Source organism: Rhyacophila brunnea, unplaced genomic scaffold (assembly GCF_057557595.1).
Source record: "Rhyacophila brunnea isolate RB1 unplaced genomic scaffold, BYU_Rbru_1.0 scaffold_3, whole genome shotgun sequence".
Lineage (NCBI taxonomy): Eukaryota > Metazoa > Arthropoda > Insecta > Trichoptera > Rhyacophilidae > Rhyacophila > Rhyacophila brunnea.
The window spans coordinates 36,645,759-36,672,481 of record NW_028232965.1 but is presented as its reverse complement, the minus strand read 5'-3'; the positions used below and the strand labels follow the sequence as shown (position 1 = coordinate 36,672,481).

The 26,723-nt window shown below is 36.6% G+C and overlaps 2 long non-coding RNA genes across 2 annotated transcripts; one reads left to right on the top strand and one right to left on the bottom strand.

Moving 5' to 3' along the window:
* Positions 1–3,590: 3,590 nt before the first annotated feature.
* Positions 3,591–14,387, top strand: LOC147068300 (uncharacterized). The gene is made up of 4 exons (XR_015071396.1): positions 3,591–6,417; positions 6,627–7,647; positions 10,428–11,075; positions 11,646–14,387. It is a non-coding gene; the product is annotated as an uncharacterized LOC147068300 (long non-coding RNA).
* Positions 14,388–14,529: 142 nt separating this feature from the next.
* On the bottom strand, positions 14,530–23,830 carry LOC147068299 (uncharacterized). Its single transcript, XR_015071395.1, has 3 exons — positions 23,604–23,830; positions 17,020–17,227; positions 14,530–14,650 (listed from the first exon to the last, which is right to left on the bottom strand). It is a non-coding gene; the product is annotated as an uncharacterized LOC147068299 (long non-coding RNA).
* Positions 23,831–26,723: the final 2,893 nt, after the last annotated feature.

Sequence of the window (26,723 nt, the reverse complement as noted above, 5' to 3'; positions counted from 1 at the left end):
ATATAGTGTTTTCTCATACTTTTTCCGCGATTTTTAGATGTTTTACTGTGTTTTACGGTATTTTAATGCGTTTGGAAGTTTTTATATTGGGTTTTCTCATACTTTTTCCGGGATTTTTAGATGTTTTTCTGTGTTGACATTTGATATAGGGACTTAGTGTTGCTTTTATTGCCGTGATTTATTTGTGTCGATCTATATTCGTAAAATGGATTTCCAAAGAGGCAAAGACATTGACAAAATTTTGATGAACAGTGACAATGAAGAGGAGAACATCAAGAACATTGATGATATATCAATGGAATTTTATGAATCTTCTTCTTCTGATGACGAGGATCCAGACATCCAACTAAGTGCTAAATACAGGCGGGAAGAACCAAGGACCTGGAATAACTCAACCTTCACTCCAACACCTCACGATTTTGGTGATTTTCAGTCCGGTATAAAAGGGAATATACATGTAGAAGGGGATTACCTTGAGCTGGACCTTTTTCAGCTCTTTTTTACGGAAGATATTGTCAACACAATAGTTTCTGAAACAAATATTTATGCCACGGCTGCGTCCCAGAAATCATGTGCGATGTCGAAAATGAAAAAGTGGGTGAAGACGGCGGAAGAAGAAATGTATGTTTTTCAGGCCACCATTATTTTAATGAGCTTGGTTTGAAAAAATCCGTAAAAATATACTAGACAAATAATGCCATTATCGAATCACCATTTTATTTTAAGTTTTATAATAGTGTTAAGTTATAAACAGTTATTGTGAAAAAAATTCGAATGTCTTGGTGTCAATCTATGGTTGGTTACACCTGGAATACGCAACCGGTTTTTTCACGACAAAACCTTTAAAACGCGAGTTTTTTTTTTTTACTATTTTTAAAACATTTCTATCTTCATATTACACTGATTTGATTTAAAAAAAAAAAAAATATTCATGCAAAAAAAACTCACTCCCCATAGCATGACCAGTACTAATAAAGGTACTCCCGGAAAGGTTAACATTAACTGCCGACAATGTAAATATCAACAAATTAATTCAACATGAGAATATTAGTGACAGTAGGTGGAGAGCAAAGTAACGTTTTATGTAATCGAGAATATAATTCAAGTGACTAAAAGTCTTGCTTAATTGGCTTCTTTAATAGTAATACAAATTTTCACAGACAAAGCTTTGTTCGAAGAACCAACCACACCCGATGGGTGATTCTGGAATCTGATGCTGTGGTGATTGAAGGTTTGATTATACTGGATGTTTATTAATCCTGCTCACATGAACACAGAGGCACAATAATGTGGCAGAGATGGACGTTGATTATGATTTTACAATGAACTTTGGTTAGGAAGCTCGATATTCTGTATTACATGAGTATTTGGTTAGGAAGCTCGATATTCTGTATTATCGGATGTAATTATCCCTCAAAAATCATCATCGGAAGAAGTTGTTGAACTAAATGACGTACCAATTGAAGGATCCACTGAAACTTCTCCAGCTGAGAGTCCATCGGAAAAAACGTTGAGATACCTGCAGACGCTATTGCTGCAATGTGTACTAGAAAAATCATTCCAAAGACATGGAAAAATAATATTAAAAAAGGAAGATCACCAAATCTGGTAGAATTGTTCCTCCGTAATCAATTATTAGACCTGGATGCACTGAATGCTGTAATTTTAAATGCCATTAGAATAAAAAGGTAATCAATATTTAAAATGTTTTATGAAATGTGTGATATCAGTCGTCAGCGCAAGTTTCGAAATCCATTAACGTGATTGAGCCAAAGTATAGATATCAGAAAGAAAACAGAAACCATTCACTAAATTTCACTTTTCAGTTTCAAAATGGGGGACAGCAATAGTCTGCAAAATTTATTCATGGGCACATTTAATATTAGTTCCACTTACTTACTCCAGTAAAAAACAATAAAATAAGATGATCAGAGTGTTTTTATTGACAATTAAGAAAAGCACCTTTTAAATGAAATTCATTGCCTTCATCACTGAAAGATAGTGCAATTGAACACATAAACTCACTTCCAGTGCCCTCCCATTACTGCAAGTTTGACAATACTTCATCCAAGGTGACATTAACATTGCCACAATTGAAAAAAGTAATTCCTAAGGTCAGCAATTTGTAAAAAAAAAAAAAAAGTAGCAATATTCCCACATATTCAACACCCAGTTTAATATCGCTTTAAGAGTCTTTAAGACCGCTGTATACAATGGGAGAATAGTTGTGAAATATAACAACAAATTTTGAAGAGAAAATATGCCATCCACTTGCAGCAGAAAGAACTTGCCAGAAAAGAGAAACAAGACTCTGTCGCGGCTAAAAATAGCACTAAGACTTGACAAGTTGTGTGTTACGATTTACAAGCTGTCATTCCACTTCCTTGTGGCAAAAATTAATGTTAACCCTTTAGCGGGCATTCGCCAATTTCGGTTACATAATATGTTATATATTATTATGTAACCACCTGCATTATGGGTCACCAAACCAAATCTATATGAAACGTCACCCGTATTGCTTAAAATGACTGCGAGAATGTGCGCAGAGCACAAACATAACCATGTGGAGCTAAGTTAAGTGCCATAACCCACAGACAACAAGCCACGTGCGGCGTCCACAAATGTCCCCGGCAAAACCACTTATATATACTTTGAACTACTTCAGTTCCTAAATATAGCAGCTGTAAAAGCTCATACTTCTTCAAATATAGAAGATGGTAATGTAGAAATCATAACAAATCAGGATTCTCTACGAACACAAAATTATCACCCACACCAGAAAAAACGACGCAACACAGAAGATCCCATTAGGTAGCCATTGAGGTACAGTTTTGTAGCAGGTTGAACCTGGCACAGACAATAACTGTACGTTAGTGGGCACAACACAGATCAGTTCAAACTACCCCATTTATATCTGTCGAACTGTCAACAGACGTATCCATATACATACAGTTATTGTCTGTGGCAGATCAAGTGTCAAAAACTGTGTAGGTTTACTATTGCCATTTTTCATCTTTCATCGTAAGGGCAAGTTAAAATACTGGCAACACTGAATTACTAACAGACAGTACCGACACGCCACACTCTGCAACAACGTAAACAATGAACACACATAGCTTTGAGCATTATTTTATTAAAAAGATGTCTGATCGTTTCGCCTCAAATGTTATCCTGGCCGACTTTATTGACATATACAAAGCGCATCCTGTCCTGTGGAAGATTAAGTCGGCAGATTATGTGAATAGAAATCTGAAAGCCATAGGGTATGATGCGCTTTTAACGCATTGCAGATTTGCAAACCCCACGTGCAATAGAGTATGTTAAAAAAAAAAATACAAAATATCACGGGGTGTTTTCGGAAGTAGTTAAAAAAAGTTAGGATGTCGGCAAGAAACGGTTCCGGCGTGGATGAAGTGTACACGCCGAAGCTGTGGTACTACGACTTGCTTTTATTCACTCAAGACCTGGAGGTACCAGTGTCAAGTTTTGACAGCATCCAGATGTTCGATGAGGAGATGGGTTTTAATGACAAGGAGACTGAAAGCGAAGTAAGTAGATTATTTTTTATCTTCTATTAGTTTGGTATATACATATACAATTTTAAGCTCGCCCTGCCTGGATCATGTTATCTTGCCATGCCACCTTCCCGGGCCCATTGAAGTTGTTCACGACTACTGCCGCCGGATTTAGTGCAAACACAGTGGCGTTACTACTCAAAACAAACTTCAGCCGTGCGAAAGAACTGCGCAATTTTCACGCACGTTTCGAAGCAAGATTGAGTGAGTCCGTGCAGACCAGGTCCAAATCTGGAAACCCATGACCCTCTCAGTGGCACCCTATTAATTTAAAACGAGTCAGTATGGCGGCTAACGAAGCCGCCACGACGGCGCCGAGCAACCTGTTCGACGCGGACTTTCCAAATGCAGACGTTAGCCTCAGCCCGCGCATACCCGCTGTTCCACCAGTGGCCCTATAAGCCGGAATTGGAGGCCACAAGATGGCAATGCCAAGCAGCTAGTAGCTGAATTTCTTGCGGGTTGTGAAGACTATTTCAAGGCCGCTAAGAGTTTAGCAGGAAACTGAACAGGCATAGCTCTGCGACAATTGCGTGGCGAGGCCAAGGAATGGGGGAAGGCGGTCCTCACGTCCGATAGTTGGCGAGCCTTTCGGCATGAAATATGCCAGCACTTCGAATAACCTGCACGACCAGGAGGCCGAGGTGAAAAGACGAGAACAACAACCGAACAAGGATGCCTTTGGGTTCCTTTTGAATAAGCAAGAGCCAGCCGCCGTCCTACCGGTCATGAAAACCACCGCGCTGTCCGAACTGTTCTATGACCTGATGACAGAGTGGAACCAACTGCGAGTAGAGCGTCTGTCACGTTGTGGATACGTACCTATACGTAATTTGAGAGTAGGTAAATTCTCACCGATAGAAGAGGAGGCAAGATCGATTCTCTTTCACACAAACCCCCACCCTGCGGCCGGAGCTGATACCTACTTGTACTTTGGCGGACAGGAGGGTTGCACCTTTATCGATCTCGATCACCTTTACCCTGACTTCTCAACTGGATGGATCTTTCAACTTAACTTACTTTTTGTGAACGGCCGGTACGGGACGCCGGCCACACCCAAAAATCAGTTTTTCTTTCACTTTTATTGAACTTTTATTAACATTAATTACCAAAATTCAGTGTCTACAATTTGAAGAGATGCAGAGCAGATGAGTACCCTATATTTTTATTTATAATGTTTTTTGTAGAATAGCATGTCTTCGCATAAAAAAGATCACCGAGTCTCCTTAATAATTTCATGTCTCTATAATTATTATACTTGTCAAAATAAATTCTATGTTTTTTAGAATATAATAAACAATTATTGTTATCTCTAAATCTAGTGTTTTCTTTATTTATATGGTATTTCATTATGTACACACTTAGGAAGCACTTGGCGCCCTTTTTATCAGTCAATTTTATCATACACTTACAAGTCTCTTTTATACGTAGTTTTCTTAGTCCATTTAAATTCCTTTTTTTTTTATTATATTCTATAGATGCTAGTTCTCTGATAATCGCATACATTGACAGCGCGATCTCATGGCCCTGAATAATTAAATTATCCGATTTTACTATTTACGCTTAAATCTAATCATGCTCTACCTTTAACTTGCAATTTCTCCAATTTATATTTTTATTCACACATTCTCTCCTCTATTTTATTCACATATTTATAATCCATTTTATCGCATATTACACGTCGCGGTTGGATTTTCTCGGATTTCCGCGAAGTTTCGCTGAATTCGGAAGTTCTAAATTTGAAAATATTCTTACACATCAAAAAAAAACAAAACAAAGGTGAATCCTATTTTAGTCTGACAGAAGGCAGTGAAGTGTTTTTAGATATTATTTTCATAGTAATTAGTGAGGACAAATGCATTTTACTATTTCTTTACTCAGTGCACCAATGTGCCGATTTCAGATTTTAAATAGTTTTGTAGAATAATAATTGTAATTTGTGATTATATAGAAAGAATTTAGCGACATTATAATTAATTTGCGGTAGATGTGACGGCAAGACATGAAAAAGTATAGTGACAGATAGAAAACGCATTTTTAAAAGTGATATTGCTTGTGATTATGTCAAGTTTTATAAGATTGTGCTAGATTCAAATCGACGTAAGTTGAAGTGAAATCGTTTATAAATCAACAAAACGGCATTTAAATTAGAAATGCGTGCGTTTTCCAAAATGTCTTATGCCGGCGCTCCATTGGCACGCAAGTCAGACGATTTACAGTCTTCGGACTTTTTTTTCGCGTGGAGCACCCCAGGTCTGCGGACTTTTTAATCCGCAGACCAGGCTCGTTGGATTTCAAACATGTTTGATATTTTACTCGCCGAGCCGCTGAAATTCGTACGTTCACCACGCTTTACCGTCACATTATTTATATCTATGCCGACGGACAGCGCCATCATTATTTTACTGTCATTCAAAGTGTTCGGACATCGAAAACAACAATGGTAGATCTACGAGTGCATTCGAAAAGTTTCTTGGAAGATTTTATTAGTTGTTTTAAAGACAACCCGTCGTTGTGGAAGACGACCAGCCCACTATACAAGAATCGTGACGCCAAGTCCTTGGCATATGCGGAACTTTTGGAGATATATATATACAAGGTGGAGCCGCAGGCAAGGTCGACGATGTTAAAAAGAAAATACAGACATTGAGGTTGTGTTACAGAAAGGAAAGAAATAAAGTAAGAACATCATATCGAAGCGGAGCCGGCACAGACGCAGTATATCTACCCAAACTGTGGTACTATAAAAATTTTGGTTAGTTGTTGTGCGCACACCCGCGAACGTTTCTGAATTAGTACAAGCATCTTCTTATTGTGTATCCAAAAGCACTTCTATTCAAAAGTATTATTATAAACCTGTACGTGTACATCATAGATCAATATACATTTGTGTATCCTGCCATTTAATATCACCAGAAGTGTAATCGTGCTTTATATGAAATACAAAATGATATAAATGCTCACGTGCGTTTCCTTTTGTAAAAACCCATATAATATCACATCGACACATCTAAACGCAACCTGTCTGAACATATTATATTAACGAGGTAGTTGACTGAACGCTACAACTACAGCCCCCAATATATTACTGGTACTATATAATTTATATTCATCAGAAATGACCATTCAATCGTTTGATGATATAAACACGGCTGATACTGATACGTACATATACGAATTTACCATGGACGTCACAAGAATTCCATGTTGAACTGGGTGACAAAACAGAAGAGGCAACCGACAGTGCTAAGAAGCTGTCTCAGCAACCAGAGTCTACATCAGGCGCATCGATCACCCTTCCAGAAGCAGCTACTGGGTTGGATGCATTCATGCCGATGGGCCTAATACAAATCTTCCGTATTATTGTTGCGAGGGGACTAGGGGAGTATTGCATACATACATAGACATCATATTTATAGAAGTCATTTATATGTACTAAGAGCGGGCTGAAGAGGCTGACTATCACGGCGATTCTGTCAATTGCGGGGAATTCAGCGCAGTCGTCAGACTCAACGGTAAATAAATATAAACAACGCCAATATAGCATGTAATAGGTATATTGTAATAAGTTTAACATTTTTATCAATGCTTAAGTAATATTTCAGAATGTTTTAAATACTGAATTAAACAGCTGAAAATGACTTGTTTCTGATCACCAACTAAAAAAGATGACGCCCTGGTTACGGAAGTTGAAACTCCACGTAACCGGCGGCTGAGGAAACAGGTTGAAAATTTTTAAAAACTAGCAGAAGCGAAACGAAAAAGATTACTTATAATCAGAGAGTTCGACGGTATGGAAAAAAATCCTTTTTTATAACAATTTAACAAAAATTAGAAGACTAGATATCTCAATGAAAATTACTTGGCATATTTAAAAACTATTAATGTAAAATGCCAAGAATTAATAAATTGACAAATTTTGAAATGTAAACAGCCTAATTTTAGGAAAACTCCCCTAAAGCTTAGTTATATTCGTAGTACGTTTAATAATTGCTTACCCAATGAAAGAACCTTAAAACACTGGCACCAAGGTTTGAATGGTGAACCAGGATTTACGGGTGAAGCATTTTGCGTCTTAACCCGGCCGGCGCCGATGTCACACACCTTGTACAAATCGGCCAAATTCGCAATGCGCATGTGTATAAATCGATGCCACCGCGTCCATATTTATCATACGGGACTGATTTTTTCACGTAAATTTGGCCTGATTTGTCCTTCTCCTGCCACCTATGACATATTTTAAAAGCATTGGTTCTAAATATAAAATAATCACCAAAGTTTCGAACCAATTCGTACGGCCAAGTTTTGCCGGTCGACAGAAATCAGTTTGAACTGCGCGCCGCGACTGCGCAGTATACGACAGACTTTCAACCGAGCGGGCCATTGCGCGGGATTGTATTTATCGCATACAAGTAGAATATTTACCGCAATCGTTGATAAATACTTTTTTTGCTGTCTGGTGTACTTATCACATTAAAACTGGCATGATTAACTATTGAACGTATGATTTTATTTTACCGCGATTTTTAAAATACTTTTTGTACTGTCTACCGTGTCCCATTTTAGTGAATGTGAAAATTAATACTGATATCAATAACTATTGTGTGTGAGTTTAATGGTTTCTGTGATTTGGCGTTCCCTAATACTGTAGTTAAACATTTTAAAAACATTTCATAGTTTTATAGTGCGTAAATATGGAGGAAGAAAATGTGCGTACTAATGAGGAATTGGACTCAGATTATGATATGTCGGAAGAGGAATTGGAACAGCATGAGACTGATCATGACGTCGACGATACGGACTCTGACGAGCCAATTGAATTTTTGCGGTCGTGGAGAACTGGCCCGTATATTCCAATAGTTCACGAATTCAATGATTGTCGATCTGGCGTGACATCGAACGACTTGAACGAATCCTCTCCCGAATGTCTTTTCTTTGAACATTTTTTGAATAAAAATATAATGTCGGAAATAGTGAACCAAACGAATACATTTTTTAACCATTCGTACAGTGCGGGAGACCTTGGACCGAAATCGCGATCACACAATTGGACAGACACGTCAGTGCCGGAGTTGTATACATTTTTTGCCGTATCAATGCTGATGACTCGAAATAAGCACACGTCGATAGAGGAACATTGGAGTACCGATCCTTACCTGCATGCAGACATTTTTGGGAAAATAATGGCTAGAAATCGATACCAACTTATTTTACAAATGCTTCATTTTTCTGATCCTAGTGTGACCGCCTCAAATGATAGACTAGCTAAAATTAGATTACTGTTAGAACACACAAGAACAATTTTTAGGGAAACGATGATACCGTATCAGAATCTTTGCATAGATGAGAGCATAATCGTGTTTAAGGGTAGATTAATTTTTAAACAATTCATTCCTTCCAAAAGACATCGATTTGGAATAAAAATGTTTGTGATGTGTGACGTAATGACAGGATATATTATTGACTTTATAATTTATTGTGGGGAAGGGACTGACATACAAGACAATGAAAATCTCGGTATTTCCGGTGCGGTAGTGACAACGCTAATGAAAGACTACATCGGGAAAGGTCACACCTTATGGTGTGATAACTGGTATTCGAGTCCGGCGCTTTTTAAATACCTTCACTCTCACAAAACGAATGCTTGCGGTACAGTGAGAAAAAATCGTAAAGATATGCCAGAGTTCAGCAAACTGAAAAAGGGAGATACCGAGTCTAAGTACAATAGTCCACTTTTGGCTCTGAAATGGCACGATAGGAGGGATGTTCACATGCTATCCACCCTCCACGATGCATCATTTGGACCAACGGGAAAAGTGAACTATAGAACTGGCGAAAACATCGAAAAACCAAAATGTGTTATAGATTATAACAAAAATATGGGTACGGTAGATAAGTCCGACATGATGCTTAGCAACTTGTCGTGTATGAGAAAGTCGATCAAGTGGTATAAAAAGGTCGCATTCCACATGATCGACTTATATTTATTAAATGCTTTTTATTTATATAAATTTATTAAATGTGACAAAAAAACATTGGGCGATTTTCAACTCTGTGTAATAAAACAATTAGTGAACAAATATTGTGTGAGAATTTCAAATGCACCCATGCCCAAGCCGACAGCGTCAACTAGCGATAATCCCGTACGATTATTGCCCAAAAGTGCAACGGGACATTTGCCAGAATACATTTTACCGACACAAAATACCGATAAGCCTAGAAGGAGATGTTTCGTATGCGGGAATTCTAAAAAAAATCCGAAAAAAACAAAACTCTCTCGCTATATGTGCCCAACGTGTGATGTTGCGTTATGTCTGTCACCTTGCTTTAAAATATATCACATGTCAAAAGAATTTTAAAATAGGTTTATTATTGTATTTGTTTTTTTTTTAATATGTGAGTTCGTGTTAATTTATCAATAATATTCAATAAGTTAAGTGTTTGTGTAGTTTAAATATATTAAAAGGGTCCCCTTTATATTTGTTTACGACTCAACCCGAAGACATTAATATGTGATTTATCGATATGCACTTGAAAATTAGTAACACTTCAATTCGTGGGAACGTAATGCACAAGTGTCGAAATAGTACACACCGCGCAGAGCTCTAACTATTGGCTACAAAATGGCGTCTTACGGTGAGTTCTTTCAAATTTGGATAGCATTCGTTTGTTCGAGTGTTTCTGATATTATAACTGATTTATTACGGTTTTTTAGTGTGTCGAAATTATTTTAATGGTTTTGGGTTCTCGACTGGAGCTGTGACATATTTTTTATTGCTTTTTTTAGTATAGAACAAAGACGATAATGAAATTCATGCGTAGTTATGGTGCGTCATACGATTTTTGAGGCAGGTGCCGGGTTAAAGAATGAAGCTGATTCTTCCAAATACAAATTTTTTGTTCTCTAATTATTGACAAAATGGCCAAAAAAAAGGAAATTAAATGAGATTCTAAAAAATATCATGGTTTTGGTATAGGAACCGGATTTGATGGAAATAACCTCACTTCTGCAAGAGAAGCATTGGTGTTTTTAATTGTCTGCATCAATTCAATAGGAACTGGAAATTACCGGTTGCATATTTTCTGGTCGATGGGGTAACGGGAGAGCAACGTGCTTCTCTCGTACAGCAGTGCTTGGAAAAGGCACATAGTGCGAGGGTTGAGATAGTTTCGCTGACATTTGATGGATGTCCTGCCAATATATCAATGTATAAAAACTAGGTTGTTCACTAGATCCAAATAATTTAAAATTTCCACATTCAATCACCAAAAAAGATGTATGCTGTTTTCTTGATGCATGTCATATGCAGAAATTGGTGAGAAATGCATTTGAATCAAAAAGAGCTTTTACTGATTATGATGGTGATCAAATAAACGAACTTCAATTTACATTTTGGAAACAAACTAAGGTACAATCACCTAAATTCAAAAAATCATAAAATGAAAGTGGAGCTAGGCTAGCCAGTTATTTAGTAATAGTGTAGCAGATGCATTAATCCTGCATTCTTCATTCCTTCCCCATAAAAATGTCCCCAATTCAGCATCAAAAATTTTATCAAAAAACAAAATGCCCCGCAAATTTACAAGCCCTGATAAATATTAAAAATAATATTTCGAAAGCGATTTTGCGAGGGGCGATTTTCAGGTATGTACCGTACCCGCCGGTGTTGCCGGCCGAACAACCAAGGTCACCCCAGCCTCGAGTACCTAACAGGACTTTTTGAAAACTGCAGCAAAAAACGTTCTGGAATCTAGACATACCCTTCCAACTTTCTTTGTGTCTCCCTCCCACCCTAGACAAGAATTAATAATGAGTGATATTTTTCAAGCAGTACAAATTTGACCGTGAAAGTGGGAGATAGGGCTCCGCGAACGCTGCCCTAGCGGCGGTTGCCTATCACAATGCAAACCCCACGTGTTTCAATATGTCGCTGTACCCCTCTTATCGTTATTGTGAAGAAAATAAACAAGCCGATATTATTCTAGCCTAATAAAAGTGAAACTCCAATTAAGTGAACTAGTGTTAATCACGTTAGATACCAAAATTTAAACCACCACTAAATATCGCAGTGCCGTCCGAAATCGAAAACGCCTTTAAATCTAAATAATGTAATAATGTCTCATGTTTAAATAATTGTAATAAATTATAATTCTGCACGGAGTTATTGAATGAAGTTCTGTGTTATTAATATATCTGTACCTGTTATAATGTGTAACACAAAACCCTGCAATGTCACCTCAACACACCCAGAATACCAGGACCTGAAGAGATTTATACACGTCAGTTCCCATAGGTATTACTACATTTCAAAACGCTTCGGAGACCATAATTTTTTTTTAAGAACAATTAATAACCTTTTAGACATTAAATTCCAGAAATATGCACCAGTTTGATTATAAAAAAAACCGTTTAATGTAACTAGGTACATAACGTAAAATTCTTTTGAGTTTTTGGATTTTGCAAAACAATATTTAATGTCTTTAATAAGTCCTGACAATGAAAAAATTGTTCTACTAGCTAGAAAAATGGGATTCATAGGGTTTTCCGTTTGTATCGAAAGCGCAAAAGGCTTTATTTAAATTTATTTGAAAAGGAAAAATCTTTAAAATACCTAGCCTTACAAAGTGCTGCCAGGATCATCTGGAATTATTTTTTGGGAACATCCGGTCTCATGGTGGTTGTAATAACAATCCCACAGCTAGCAGTTTAAATCAATATACAAAAAAATGGTTCATATGGAATTGCGAGAATCTTTTAGTGGAAACTGCATTCCACTAGAAAAAATTTCAATAATAGGTTGCTCTAATTCAATAGATACAATAAACATTACTTCAGAGAGACAGCGGTTTACTGACTCTGGCGATGCCCATTTGTTGAATGACACACCAATTCAATGCGATATTGATACTATTGAAGACATTCAAATGATGTTTGATCCAGTGGAAGTTACCAAAAATTCCCGTCATATTGTCACTGTTTTGTAGTCGATACATTGTCAAAAAAAGCTACAATGTGAACAATGTATAGATGCACTTTATTCAAAATCGATATTGATGAAACATAGCCTAATCACGTTAAAAAACAAAGGCAAACTATCATCCTACCTATCTACTATCGACTACCAGAATTGAAACGTGGTACCAAATAATGCTCTGCTAAATTTAGCGATGCGGTATGGAATTACAAAAACATTTAGAAAAAGGGCACACGCAAATGGAGTGCGATTCAGTGCACAGCACTATAGAGTGCAAGCTACAAAAAATAAAGAGATTTTTTTGCCTAGTCAATATGCAACGATTACCAAGGAGACAAAAAAAAACCTAAATCCTAAACCCTACATCGTTCACCTATTAGATTATAATTTTTTTAATAATTATTCCGATAAAAGCAAATTTGATTCCACAAGACCAGGAAGAATGGTTAACGACCCTACCGCGGCGGACTTAAGAGTTCTTCATTATGATGGTGACGGTTACATTAAGTACGAACTGAATTACCAACATGAATTAATGGACCTACCTCGAAAATCAAAATCCCTCTCAGCACTTCCGCAAATAAATCTGTCTAAACTATACAATTAGTGCTTGTCAATAAAACAATCCAAATGGAAACACCTCCAGGAATTAAAAAATGTGATGCCTTCTGACTTTCATAGTGTCAATGTGCATACCTAAAGAACAGTACATCTTTAGTAATTGATGCTTGAAATTAGAACGCGCATTGTTGTATTAAGCCGGGATTCGTAACGCTTTGAAAGGGTTAAAACACCTGACTGCAGCATGAATCAAAAGGCGAAGACCTGCAAACGAAAAAAATAAACCGAAAACTGTTCAATCAAAATATTTCATAACAAACTGGGAAAAAGAAAGAATACCAGTTTGTCTGAAAACTTTCATCGGTGTACTTAGAATTTCAGCATTCAGGATAAATCTGATTCTAATCTAAAAAAATTCCACAAAAAGGCGAAACTTCCACAAGAGGGGGTGATCGGAAAGAAGCGCAATTTAAGAAAAACAGCAGTAATAAATTTAATAAAAAAATTCCAGGTCGTAGAGTCTCATTATTGCAGATTAACTACTCATCGTATGTACCTCTCAAGCGATTTATCAATTTAAAAAATGGCGGAGATATTTCACATAGAAAATCAGAATATACAAATAAAAGAATCGTACTTCCGCACAGTATTTAGCAAGTACTTTAACTTGGGATTTGGCACTCCCAGAACAGAGTGCTCATGCGGAACCGTTTTCCTCCACACTTCTAAAAACTAGCAGGTAGATGACGCAGTTGTTTTTTGTTGATTTACCATAGTCACCGTGAAACTATATTGAATCAGATATCATTGTAAAAACATTAAATGCCGACGTTGTTAAATCTATCGATAAGTAATCGCTCACCCCACTCGTACGAGTGGGCTTACATATTTACTACAAATCAAAACCTCCTAACTAAACTGCGCGTTTTTGGCTATTTTGACTTGATTGCCTTTATTAAATAATTTTAAAGATAATAAAACGATATCTAAAAAAAAAAAACAATAATTGTTAAATTAAAAATTAAAAAATTGTTAATGAAAGGCATAACTAAAAAATTATGATTCCAGCATTTAAATTAACATTGCGATGTCACTAAAATTTATTAAAATCATACTACTGAAAAGTTTTTGCAGTTCCGACCTGATACATAAGTGTCAGTATGCATTTGTCACAACGAATCGAAAATTTGGAAAGACACGGGTAAATGCATTACGACATAATAATTATTAGGCTGGCGTTCACAGTGAAGGGTGGATATCCAAGATGGCCGATTTCTTTGTTATTACAATGGACAAAATTTAGGTGAATTGAAATCAGTTCGCATCCGGTCATCAAACACTTGACATTACGCTTAGGCCAAACTTTGTGTCGGTCGGTCCATTCACTGTGCACGCAAACCCTTGGAACATTTAAACACAAACTTGGCGATGATCAATAAAACGTCAGCTCCTTGCTCCTGTCATCTTCTCTTCTCTGACGATGCGGTACACGACGAATATCTGGCCCTGTCATTGTTATTGTCATACTCCCGAGGCATTCTGAAAGCAGATTAGACAAAAGTAAATTTACATTTCTACTCCTATGGTTTGATAGTTTGGTTAGGCAGGGTTTAATTGATTTTTAAAAACTGATGAGCACCGTCTGCTTTAATTGCCATTCTTAGTTAGTTGAATTAAAATAAACACTATTTATGTCAGATCTTAAGAGCCTACCTCCATCTTTGCCACTGACGTAGAGCAGCGAATGACTAGGGTCTGAGAAGAGTGGAAGACGGAAGTCATGGATGCATGGATTTACTTACATGAATAGTGTGTATTTTAAACCATCACGATAATAACCGTTTACACATAAAAGTGCTGACTGTCTCCAATCTCATTCTTCGAGAGTAAGCGAGACACGATGTTGTCATTGTATGATGCTATTTGATAGGTTCAGACAGGTTTGTAGTAGACAATCAGTAAACGTCAAAATCTTCTGTCTGATGTAGTTCGTATTTCTTAAGGCAGGTTCGCCACTATCATTCTACTGCGCATGCACACTGCCATGGAAGTACCAATAATTGCGTGAAAATTCAGATACTTTTGAACTTTTTTGATACATGCACGCATGCATGCATTGCACGATAATAAGTGTTTACACATGCATTTTCTTGTTATGGCCGCGATAATACATATTGTCAGCAGTAAATCCATTCACGTATGAACACGATTAAACAGCATTATCATACAAAAGAAGCAATACAGTAAAACCTCGTTAATACGAATTCCACGAGACCGAAAATCGCAAAAAAATTCGAATTACGAAATGTATGGGGGGAAAATATTAAAATTTAGAATTTTTTTTTTTTTTGATTTTATGATGTTTTGATGTGCCTACGAAATTTCCGATTCCTTGTGTGTTGGGTCATAAAATGTCAGGATTATTTATATTACCTTAAAATAAGTAAGTAATTTATGATGTTTTAAGAAAAATCCGTCACAATATTCAATGACTGGCTCATGAAATAATGTACTTTATTACGATTTATTGAATATTTGTATGCCAGGATTCTGAAATCATTTTGAATTACGAAATTCGAATTAAAGGTATGGTTTTATATGAAAATAATTTTCAAGGGACTTTTTTTTTGCGAAAATTTTGAATTACGGCGAATTTCAAATTATCCGTGTTCTTAACAAGGTTCTACTGTAGTGGAAAAATAAATGTCGTCTCTGTTCTGGCAGAACACAATAACTGGAGAATACTAGTTTTGAGTAATTTGACTTTGAAGTTGTTAAAATGTTTGAAATGGTCTATCATGTGAGTTTATTAAGTAATCGTAAAAAGGATGACTTTAAAATAAAGACTGTTTATTTATTAAGAAGGTTTCCAGACGGTAAAGTTTGAAATAAGGAACATTTTGGTATAACTAACTCAATATGTCATTTTTTCGAATTAGTGTCTTCTGCCAGAACAGTGACGATATGCAATACTGATATTCTTATATTTATTTATTCACCCTAGTACGCCATTGTGAGAATTGTATACACAGCGGGTGCGAAACTCTAATAAAAATATTTATGTTCTGCCCAAAAAGCAACCGTCCAGGATTTACTGTATTCCTAAATCACTTGCCCTGTAAGAATCTTCGAAAACCCATCAAGAATTTTATATTCTTCGGCTAAATTCTCTGTATTCACTATTGCTTATTGGAGTACTGAATAATGTGTTACCTGTCATTATGATTCTTTCCCTCCTTGCAATATTTTTTGAATGATGCTAATAGGTATGTACACCGGTTGCTTCGTTTGACGATTTAACAATATTATATATCAAATTGTACTGTTTTTCGTAACATTAAAAACAATTTACTGCGCTTGGCCATGTCAAGGTTTTTTGTAACACCCCGATCGAGATGGGGTATCATTGTACAACTGTAAATAACTAATTAACTCATAATAGCCAAGAACACAGTTCTGACGTTTTGCATGGGAGGTGTCGAAATACATGTAAAGAGTGTTCAAACTTATTCAGAACGCGCTATGCGGTATCTTCAATGCCATCAATTATACAATCAGGGAGGGGACAAAAATACAATAACAATTTGAATGTTTTGTATATGTGTCCATCAAATTAGGCCACAGAACGGACAAGACGTGCATGAGAAAAAAACTGACATTTGGGAAGTCAAAAGGAAAACAAAGACCTCGAACGAAATGGACTGAAAGTGTAAAGTTGAATTTGAAGAATGGAGATCATAGAAAGCTATGAACGGATGAAGGCATATGCCGGAGAAGGCCAAAATTAAACTAGGGATGCAGTGCCACGAATTAATTAATGCATCGACCGGATTGAAAACCGAAGATTTCCCATAACCTCGTGTGCAGTAATACAGCACACCACGAAAGATACATCAATATTGACTTACATGTGTGAAGGCACGGAAGCGGTTGAGCCGCGTGCTACACCTCACAAGGGTTTTCAATATCTCCATCTCCTCTCTTCATCTTCATCCCGCTGAATAACCTTCATACGATGTGTTCATAGGTTTGTTGACACGGCCGGGAAGGAAGCGGCACAGTTGGTGAATAATAGAAATAATCGTCTGTGGCTGGGCACATCGCACATGGTGGAATCTGAAAAAGACCAAATAATGCATTTGAGTTGGTTAATCGGGAAAAAACTCTCTCAAACAACAAACGTTAATAAGTGAATTTTCAACATTAATGGTGGTTATAATTCGGTGATGCATTTAAGCGAACTGTTTGCATAGTACAGTGGTCGGCAAACTCATTAGTCAAGAGAGCCAAATATCAACAGTACAACGATTGCGATTTCTTTGAAGAGCCAAATTTCTTCAACTTAAACTATAGATGTAGGTACACTGATTATTAACTTAATAAACTTTAATTAAAGTTTTAAGTCTTAATTAAATTATAGGTAGGTACACTGAAAAACATTTGATGTTTTATTTAATAATGATCTTATTTATTGGTAAAAATATAAGTCATAAATTCTCTTTAAATTAACAATTGCCTTCCATCTCCTTGAAAAGTTTGGGTAAGTCAGGATTGTATGTTGTTGATTTAATTTTAGGCACGATTCCAGGTTTTAATCAATAAGATGACCTTACTCTTGATAAGGTTCATGCTTGCAAAAGATTGTTCGCATGAATATGTAGAACCGGAAAGGGAAAGAACAGCAAACGCTAGTTTTTTCAATAGGACATATTATGAGTCAAGAATACTATTCCAGGTGTTAAAAATCATCACGTCTTCCTTCTTCAGGTCTTTCAAAGAAGACTAGGTACTTGTGCTATGAACCATATTCATATTTGTTTTTCTCCAATATGTCTATATCAGCACAGAGACGTTCATTTTTTAAATTCAGCAAGTTGCCAATCTCAACATTAAAGGGAGAAAAAATTAATTCTGTTACCGTAGCATTAAGAAGTTCTTTAAACAAAGACTAACGTCGCTTTGCTGTTTCTGAATTCCTGAAACCTGTTGAGAAAAGCTTCTGTCATATTTAAAATTGTTGTTTTGAAATAGCAAATGTCAAAATCCGAATTATTTTCGTAGCGATGTTTCAGCAGACTTTGAATGAATCGAAGATTCTCTTTCTAAATCTTAAGCAAAAAGGGATATTTTGTTTTCTAATGAAATAGCTTCTTCTAACATCGAAAAAATGTGTTTCCTTCCCCCTGCAGTTTACGATTAAGCTAATTTAGATGAGACGTAACATCTCCCATGAAATAGAATTTTTGGATCAACTGATAGTCCTAACAGTCTAGATAGACTAACAGTCCGTTACCATATTTCTGGATAGTGAACAAACACCCTTCTCAAGGAGAAATGCTTTAATTTCTGTTAATAAGGAAGCGAAACGTTTTAAAACATTTTTCTCTTGATAACCAACGTACCTTGTTATGCAGCAGAAGATCTGCGTACTAAACTAACTAAAAAAAAATTGGCGATAATTAAGAGCTAACTTTGCAAATTTCTTTTGGAAATGTCTGCGCACAAAGCGCTTTTTGACGAATGATGCAATATGCTTATTTTTTTCTTTCAAAATAGTAACAAACCCTTTTCCTACACCGGTCATACTTTTCGCCCTATCTGTTAAAATTGACACAATTTTATCGAGTGGAATATGACGTTTTTCCATGCACTCAATTACAACATTTGCAATATCCTCTCCACGTGTTTGACCTTTGAGGCAATAGTCCTAAAAGTTCTTCCTTATTACCTGTAGATGAAATAAATCGTACAAATTTGTCCTGTATCATTAATGTCACAAAACTCGTCAACTACTATTAATAAAGTTGAAACCAATTTAAGATCTTCGATATGCTGATTGTTTATAGTCGATGACATTTCGACTGATTTATCTTTCACTGTTTTAGTCCATGCGTGGTCATTTGTGGTAGAGCCACACTCAAGGGGCCAAAGAGCCACGTGTGGCTCGCGAGCCGCGGTTTGCCGACCACTGGCATAGTACAATGATCCCCTGCTGTCTCACAGGGTAACTCCATCGGGAAGATCGTGTCCCAACGATGAAAGACATCCGACTGAAAGAAGTTTTTCTTCAACGTACCGGAAGGGAATAGAAGGATCGAGAGACCGAGACCGTGATGGTCGGAGACACGGCATCCCTGACAGACAACGGGAGGAGAATCGCAGCCAAAAAATGATATTCCTATAATAACACAATAAATGTACAGAAATGTTTGGAGATTCCGTATTTAGGTATACAAATCAATGTGCAACGCTCAGAGAACCAATGCAGCTCATACATAATTTGAAAATACTTCTGAGAAATATATAACCACTAGAAAAAGTATACGACACGCAGTAGGATTCGAACATGTGCCCCCTGGGATTCACGCCCATGTGCGCTAACCACCAAGCTTTACATGTCCTATCTAATTACGAAGAAATTAACTTTAAAATCTTGATTGTATTTAAATTTTCAAATTATGCAGGTATGTTTAATAAAGAACGTTACATTTCTTTAAATCATGTGTTCCTTGAACAAAAAAAATAGTTGGTAATTGTGCCGCAGATGCAGTCATGGACTGTTATAATTATTTTTTACGAAAACAGTTTATTCCATGTATACAATTATAATAAATACCTTTTTCTGTCGGCGCATAGGATTTTCGATCTAATAATTAATTGTTAATTGAAAATTATAAATTTTCATACATTTTGATGCATCATTATCACAAATTAAGATTAGGTAATATTAGGTTTGGGTAGGTTAGATTAGGTTTGGTCTAAAAAGAAAGTTATAAAATCTCATGACGGCATCTGCGGGACATTTACCAAATAGTTTATTATTAATGTAGCTCAGTCTGGACTAGGCTTTACATTTTCATTTGTTTTCGTGAAGTGTAATCAACCAGGAGTTAAGGAGACCATTTTAGAACACAATATTTCATCTCAACTTCAAGTCTCGTGGAAAAGGTCTTTCAAGGAAAAAAAAAACAAAAAACCACACTCACTTGCTTTCGAGTTACAAAAATGGGGTCATTTTACTGGTTCCCCGCCATCTGTCACGTAAAAATACCACAATTCTTAAAAATGGAATTAATTAAATTCGCCTGCCGTGCGAATATTCCCCATTGCTTTTAAAAGTTGTCTATATTGTCGATGTTTAAAGTTCCGTAAAATGTTTGTACTTCAATCACAGCAAATCGTAATAACGTGAAGCGAGGGATTTAGTAATTATAATCTATATAATATAAGATCTGTGTGCGATATTAGTATATGGCAGTATTGCCAACCGTACTATAATTATAGTATCTGTACTACAATTTTGGTCCGCGTACTACGTACGATATAGAACAGGTATAGTAGCCCAAAATAATATAATTTTGAATATTGGAAAAAATATGTAAAAAGTACTGAAATTTGGATATTTCCGTTTGATAAATTGGTGCAAAGTCGTGCAAAGTACTATAATTTTGCAATATAAGAAGATTTGGAGAATCCCTTAGTCGGAAGAGGTTCCTAAATAAAAATGGGTCTTGGAGTTTTTCAAATTCTCCGTTATTTTTTTTTCTGAGAAACAAAATACCTATACATTTTCAACAGATGACAACGCTTACTATATTTTTCCCGCAAATACTATAATTTTGGAGGCTCTGTACTATAATTCCACTTTGAAAATATGGCAACACTGGTCTATGGACGTAGTCTTGCGTTGTATGCCAGCGTTACCACTTTTCGGTTGTTAAGAGGTGTTTAAAAAGAACATCAGAATTTCTCGAATACTCCGTTATGTTTATGTGACAAACAAAAAAACTTACATTTTCAACACGTCCTATAATTTTTGCCAAAATACTATGTCTCGGACCGCGTACTATAATTCGATGATAAAAAGATAGCTGAATTCCAAAATAGCGACTGATAGATAAAGACGGCGGAGCACCAGTAAAAAGCACCCAACAATGGCACGACTTGTAGAGGCCTGACTCACTGACTAATTTTGAGGTGAAAACGATATCAAAGATACAAATAAAATGGTAGCGCAATTTTTTGTTTTGTTCGCTGTTCGTACTGACATAATTAACCTATTTTTACTTCATATCAGGAGTTATTAGAACCCTGACGTTCATGCAGGGATTTTGTTAATTCTTATGCTTTGGGCAATAGCTATTTTCCACTCAGTTTGTGAGAAATATACCTACCTACAACTTTTTTTTAAAATTTCAATATAATTTAATAAAACCGCGTTGACACGGTCCAAGTACACTTGGATCGAGTGCCAATTAAGTGACAGCTTCATACTATTTATTCCTATCCAAGTGCACTCGTATGAGACATTGTCATACTAATTATTCCTACCCAAGCCAATTGGACCGCGTCCTACTCATCCAAGTTAACTTGGATAGGAATAAATAGTACGAAGCTGTCACTTGGATGAGACATCTTCATACTAATTATTCCTATCCAAGGACACTTGGACCGAGTGCCATCCAAGTGCACTCGTATGAGACATCTTCATACTAATTATTCCTATCCAAGCTACTTGGACCGCGTCCTACTCATCCAGTGGCGGAAAAGGACTTAGTTCTTAATGTATGGAGAACACATTTCCAAGATTTACTGCAAAGCTCCAATCCATCCATCTCACTTGAATCTCCAACTGTTGACACAGTTGAACCACTTATTGCACCACCCAGCAGAGCAGAACTCAAAGGAGCTCTTCGGCAAATGAAAAACAATAAGGCGGTGGGCAACAACAACATCCCCACGGAACTACTCAAGCACGGAGGGGAAGCTCTTCTCAACTCCATGCTGGGGTTGTTTAAACAAATCTGGGAAGAGAGAATACCTGACGAATGGAGAGAGTCAATGGTGTGCCCAATCCTCAAGAAAGGAGACAAGAACAACTGCACAAATTATCGTGGCATATCTCTCCTACCGACAGTGTATAAAGTTCTCTCAAATGTTTGCCTAGCAAAAATGTTGCCTTATGCAGAAGCTGCTCTGGGTGACTATCAGTGTGGGTTCAGGAGAAATCGCAGCACAACGGATCAGATTTTTACACTGTGCCAGATACTAGAAAAGAGGTGGGAATATAACCAAGATGTTCACTGTCTCTTCGTTGACTTCAAAACTGCGTACGACTCTGTGCATAGAGAAACTCTCTGGAGGATATTGAAAGAGTTTCAGTTCCCAGAAAAGCTTATCAATTTGGTTAGGGTATGTACAGAAGGATCGCGAAGCAGGATACTTATCCAAGGAGATGTATCGGAATCCTTCGAGGTGACAGGTGGGCTGAGGCAGGGCGATTCTCTATCACCGTTGCTTTTCAATCTTGCATTAGAGAAAGCAGTGAGAGAAGCTCTCAAAAGTGACGGAGGAGTCGACCTGAATGGATCCCATAAAGTTCGTGGCTATGCAGATGATCTGGTGATCCTAGGCGATGATCAGGCACATATAGTTGATATTTTCACTGCATTGGAGGCCACGGCAAAGAAATTTAATCTTCAGGTTAACGCAGAGAAGACCAAGTACCTAAGAGTGTCGAGAAAAAACCGAAACTCAGGAAATATTGTAATTGGCAATTCCATATTTGAAAAAGTAGCACAATTTAGGTACTTAGGAACTGGGCTCTCTGAAAAAATGATCTTGACACAGAGCTTGCCTGAAGAGTGGAAATAGAGCATTCTTTGCATTTAAGAGCATATTTGGGTCCAAACTGCTGTCCATAAAAACGAAATTTCGGGTATACAGCGTGATCGTAAAACCTATAGTTCTCTACGGATGCGAAACCTGGAGCATTACGGAGAAACAAGAAAAGCCTATCCAAGTATTTGAAAACAAAATTCTCTGAAGAATACTTGGACCAATTAAAGAGGACCAAAGGTGGCGCATTCGTAAGAATGCCGAACTTTACGAGTCTTTCAAGCCGAAGATCAGAAATATTCTTAGGGCAAGAAGGCTGAGATGGGCCGGTCACGTTGTAAGGTGCGAAGAAAGCAGAGCTCTCTACAGGGTCTACAAGGGAGTCCCAGTGGATATCCGGCCTCTAGGCTGACCTCGGAAGAGATGGTCGGACACCGTCAGCAGGGATGCAGCGAAGCTGGGTGTGACCGACTGGAAAAGAGAAGCTCTGGACAGAGACGCCTGGAGGATGGTTGTGCAGTCGGCCATGGACCTAAATGGACCTTAGCGCCAGTTTAATCAATCAAATTTTAATCAACCTACTCATCCAAGTTAACTTGGATAGGAATAATTAGTATGAAGCTGTCACTTGGATCGTACTTGGACCGTGTCAACGCGGCTTTAAGTAACTATTTCAACTCTTCGGAGGTCCCCTTTTAATTTTTTTCAGGAATCGGTTGTCTTGTTGCGTTAGGGAATCGCGCCTCTGATGGTAACTGAAACGTTTACGGGAACTTTTTGGAATGCACAGAAGCATTCGCGAAAAAAACTCATTCATCTGGGTGACATTACATTTAACTAAATTTACGGAAGACAGCGTGCAAAAAAAACTCACTTGTAGTTGTATTGTTTGGTTACGTCTATCAACGGACTAAGCGAGGATGCAGAATCGGCTGATTGAGTTGATTTGTCGACAAGATTATCATTTGCATCATTTCACTTCACTTCACGTTGCATCAAGATATTGTTTGTAATTGAATTTGTCGGCGTACCCATGATGAACAAAACAAAATGCCCCAAACGTGAAACGACGCATCGTTTACCCGCTCAGTCGCCACCATAGATAATGTAGCCACGCGCCCACGCGTCGGAGCTGGGAACCATAGACAAATTATCTATGATAGACAATGCGTAGACAAAGGACCTGAGAACCATAGACTAACAGTGCTGTGATATATTTGTCACCGAATTTTATGTACGGATACAAAAAAAAATATAGTTTTTCTGCAACAAATATAATACTCGTTGAATGACCAAAGTTATACCTAGTACAAATACTATAATAATTATAGTACGGTTGGCAGCACTGGAACGGAACAAATTACAGTCCTACAAACATATCTAAGCGCTTGGCCGTAGTCATTGGGGCGTGTACGTCGCGGAATTGCCGGCCACAGACGGACAGTTCTCGTAACAGGTTGAACATGCCAGTTAATAACTATACAGTTATCTTTGGTAGATAATCTGCGGCGCCCATAGACGGACACTTTTCGACCTTTCAGATATGTGCCATGTTCAAACTGCCAGCGACCCCCCACTCCCGTGTTTTTGTAAAACTGTTGGAATTTCAACTAGCCGAAAGTTCTCGACTGACATTAGATGGCGGTAACGTAAAGTAGAATATACCGCACGATACAACTACGGCTGGTGTTGCTTGTTATAAAATACAAATTCATTTATTATTAAAAATATAATAATATTATGTACGCGGAGATCGCAAATATTATATTTTATTTATTTTTACGAGAGTAAAACAAAGTAATAGTTATTTATGTAAACATATTATTTTATACAATATAATATAAATGTTAAAAATTTAGAGAGCATTATAAATATTAAGTTATTGTGAAAATATAGACTAATTTTATTTATTGTATGTAGTGAATATTACAAATTATTAATTTAAGACGTTCACAACATAAATTAATATACCTAATTGTGAATGACAATGTCGCTAAATCTAAATAAAATCTAAGTATATATTTTAATAATATCATAGTAATTAATTATTATACTGATGATTGATGTAAATATAATTTTGTGGCTTATTGTATATAAAATCAATACCTTTATAAATATTACCGTTTTCTTACTTAATTAATACTGTCCATTAAAGGGAATAATTTATTCAAAAGAAAAGATTATATTTTATATTTACACGAATGTGTATAATATTGTTTCGGTGAATCGATAAAATACACAATCCACTAGCGAAATCATGATTCATTTTACCAACGTCATAGGTGTGTATTTATGTCAAATTATTCGTGTATCATCGTTCAAGTATACCCTACCTAAAACTAATTTAGACAATACCCCTGTGTATTATCTCCGCGAACATAACCTCCATAGTTTTTGACACTTGCTCTGCCACGGACAATAACTGTACGTATATGGGCACGTCTGTTGACAGTTCGACAGATTTAAATGGGGTAGTTAAACTGATCTGTGGTGTGTCCACTAACGTACAGTTATTGAACAGTTATTGTCTGTGCCATGTTCAAACTGCTACGAGAACTGTCCGTCTATGGGGGCCTAATAGGCCCGGGGACGGGCACGGTAGAGTGTCTGTAGTAGCCCGCGCGCGTCCTGTTCAGCGTCAAATCAGGGATAGGAAACCATAAACACAGAAAAGTTTTTACTGGAAAACTCCTATTTGAAATGCCAAAACTTTGCAGCAAAATATGGGGCCAATGAAATCAATATGGAAAGCACTAATTTAACAGAAGAATTTTATAACTTATACAAGAAACTGCGGGAACAACCAGACAAGTTTTTCGAAAAAGAGTAACATGAGAAAATATTTGATTTAGTATATTCTAATTGATCTAAGTTTTTTTCTATTCTTTTTGAGTCATTTTTTGCGATCCGACTATCGCCTTTTGGCATCTACAAACACCACCTATGGTGAATACACACTTTCATCTGATACAGTTAATTCCTGTTTATTTGGTAAATTTATATTTATGAATTTAAATTCAAATTCCATCAAGTACCCTTGGTCGATTTTATAATTTGATTATATATTGGATAATATATAAGTTAAAGTTTAAAAAAGACTTTTCGGTTCATAAATTCAAATTCCATCAAGTACCCTTGGTCGATTTTATAATTTGATTATATATTGGATAATATATAAGTTAAAGTTTAAAAAAGACTTTTCGGTTCATATGGTGTGAATGTAGGTGTGGAATGTACGCTTCATATCTTTGCACCCCGGCTCTAGGATGGAAATGATGTACCTACTTAATTGATTTTATTTTTATTATGTTTATATTTTTTTATTAAGGAAAACAAACAGTTACATAGACTACAATTATGTATAAAATAGACTAGAAAAAGATATTGCAACAAGCAAAGTTTCCATATAAATTATAATAATTATAGTTAATCATATTATAATTTAAATACAGAGAAATTAGATAACGAGATAAATGAGAAAGAATATTGATTAATTATAGACAAAAAAAACATTTTTTATGTAGCTACCTTTATAAATATAAGTAAGATAAGTATAAAATATTATATGTGCGTTAAGAATTATTGAAGTTTAAAGATATTATTTTTACATAATATATATTTATTTAGTACTACATATTATATTAATACAAGTGAATATCATTTGATATAATTTTATACGACGTAATAAGGCAAAGAGGCATATCAGTGTAGTAAAAAGTGCAAAGTTATAAAACGTATACCTACTTTACATCACTTCGCACTATCTATGATTTGTGAAAATAATACCACAAATACACTAGACGCGCGCGGTAAGCTCATGATGGTTTGAGACACCCGCTACTCGCTCGTTTCCCGTGTCGGCGCCCGTCCATTCAGTGCGGACACCTCTATGCGTGCAGTATGGGAAGAGCCCGCCGCATGTACGATCTTGCCTGCGTCGAGCTAGACGCGCCAAAATAACACGCGCGAACACCAGTCCCCGCGCATTGTAAGC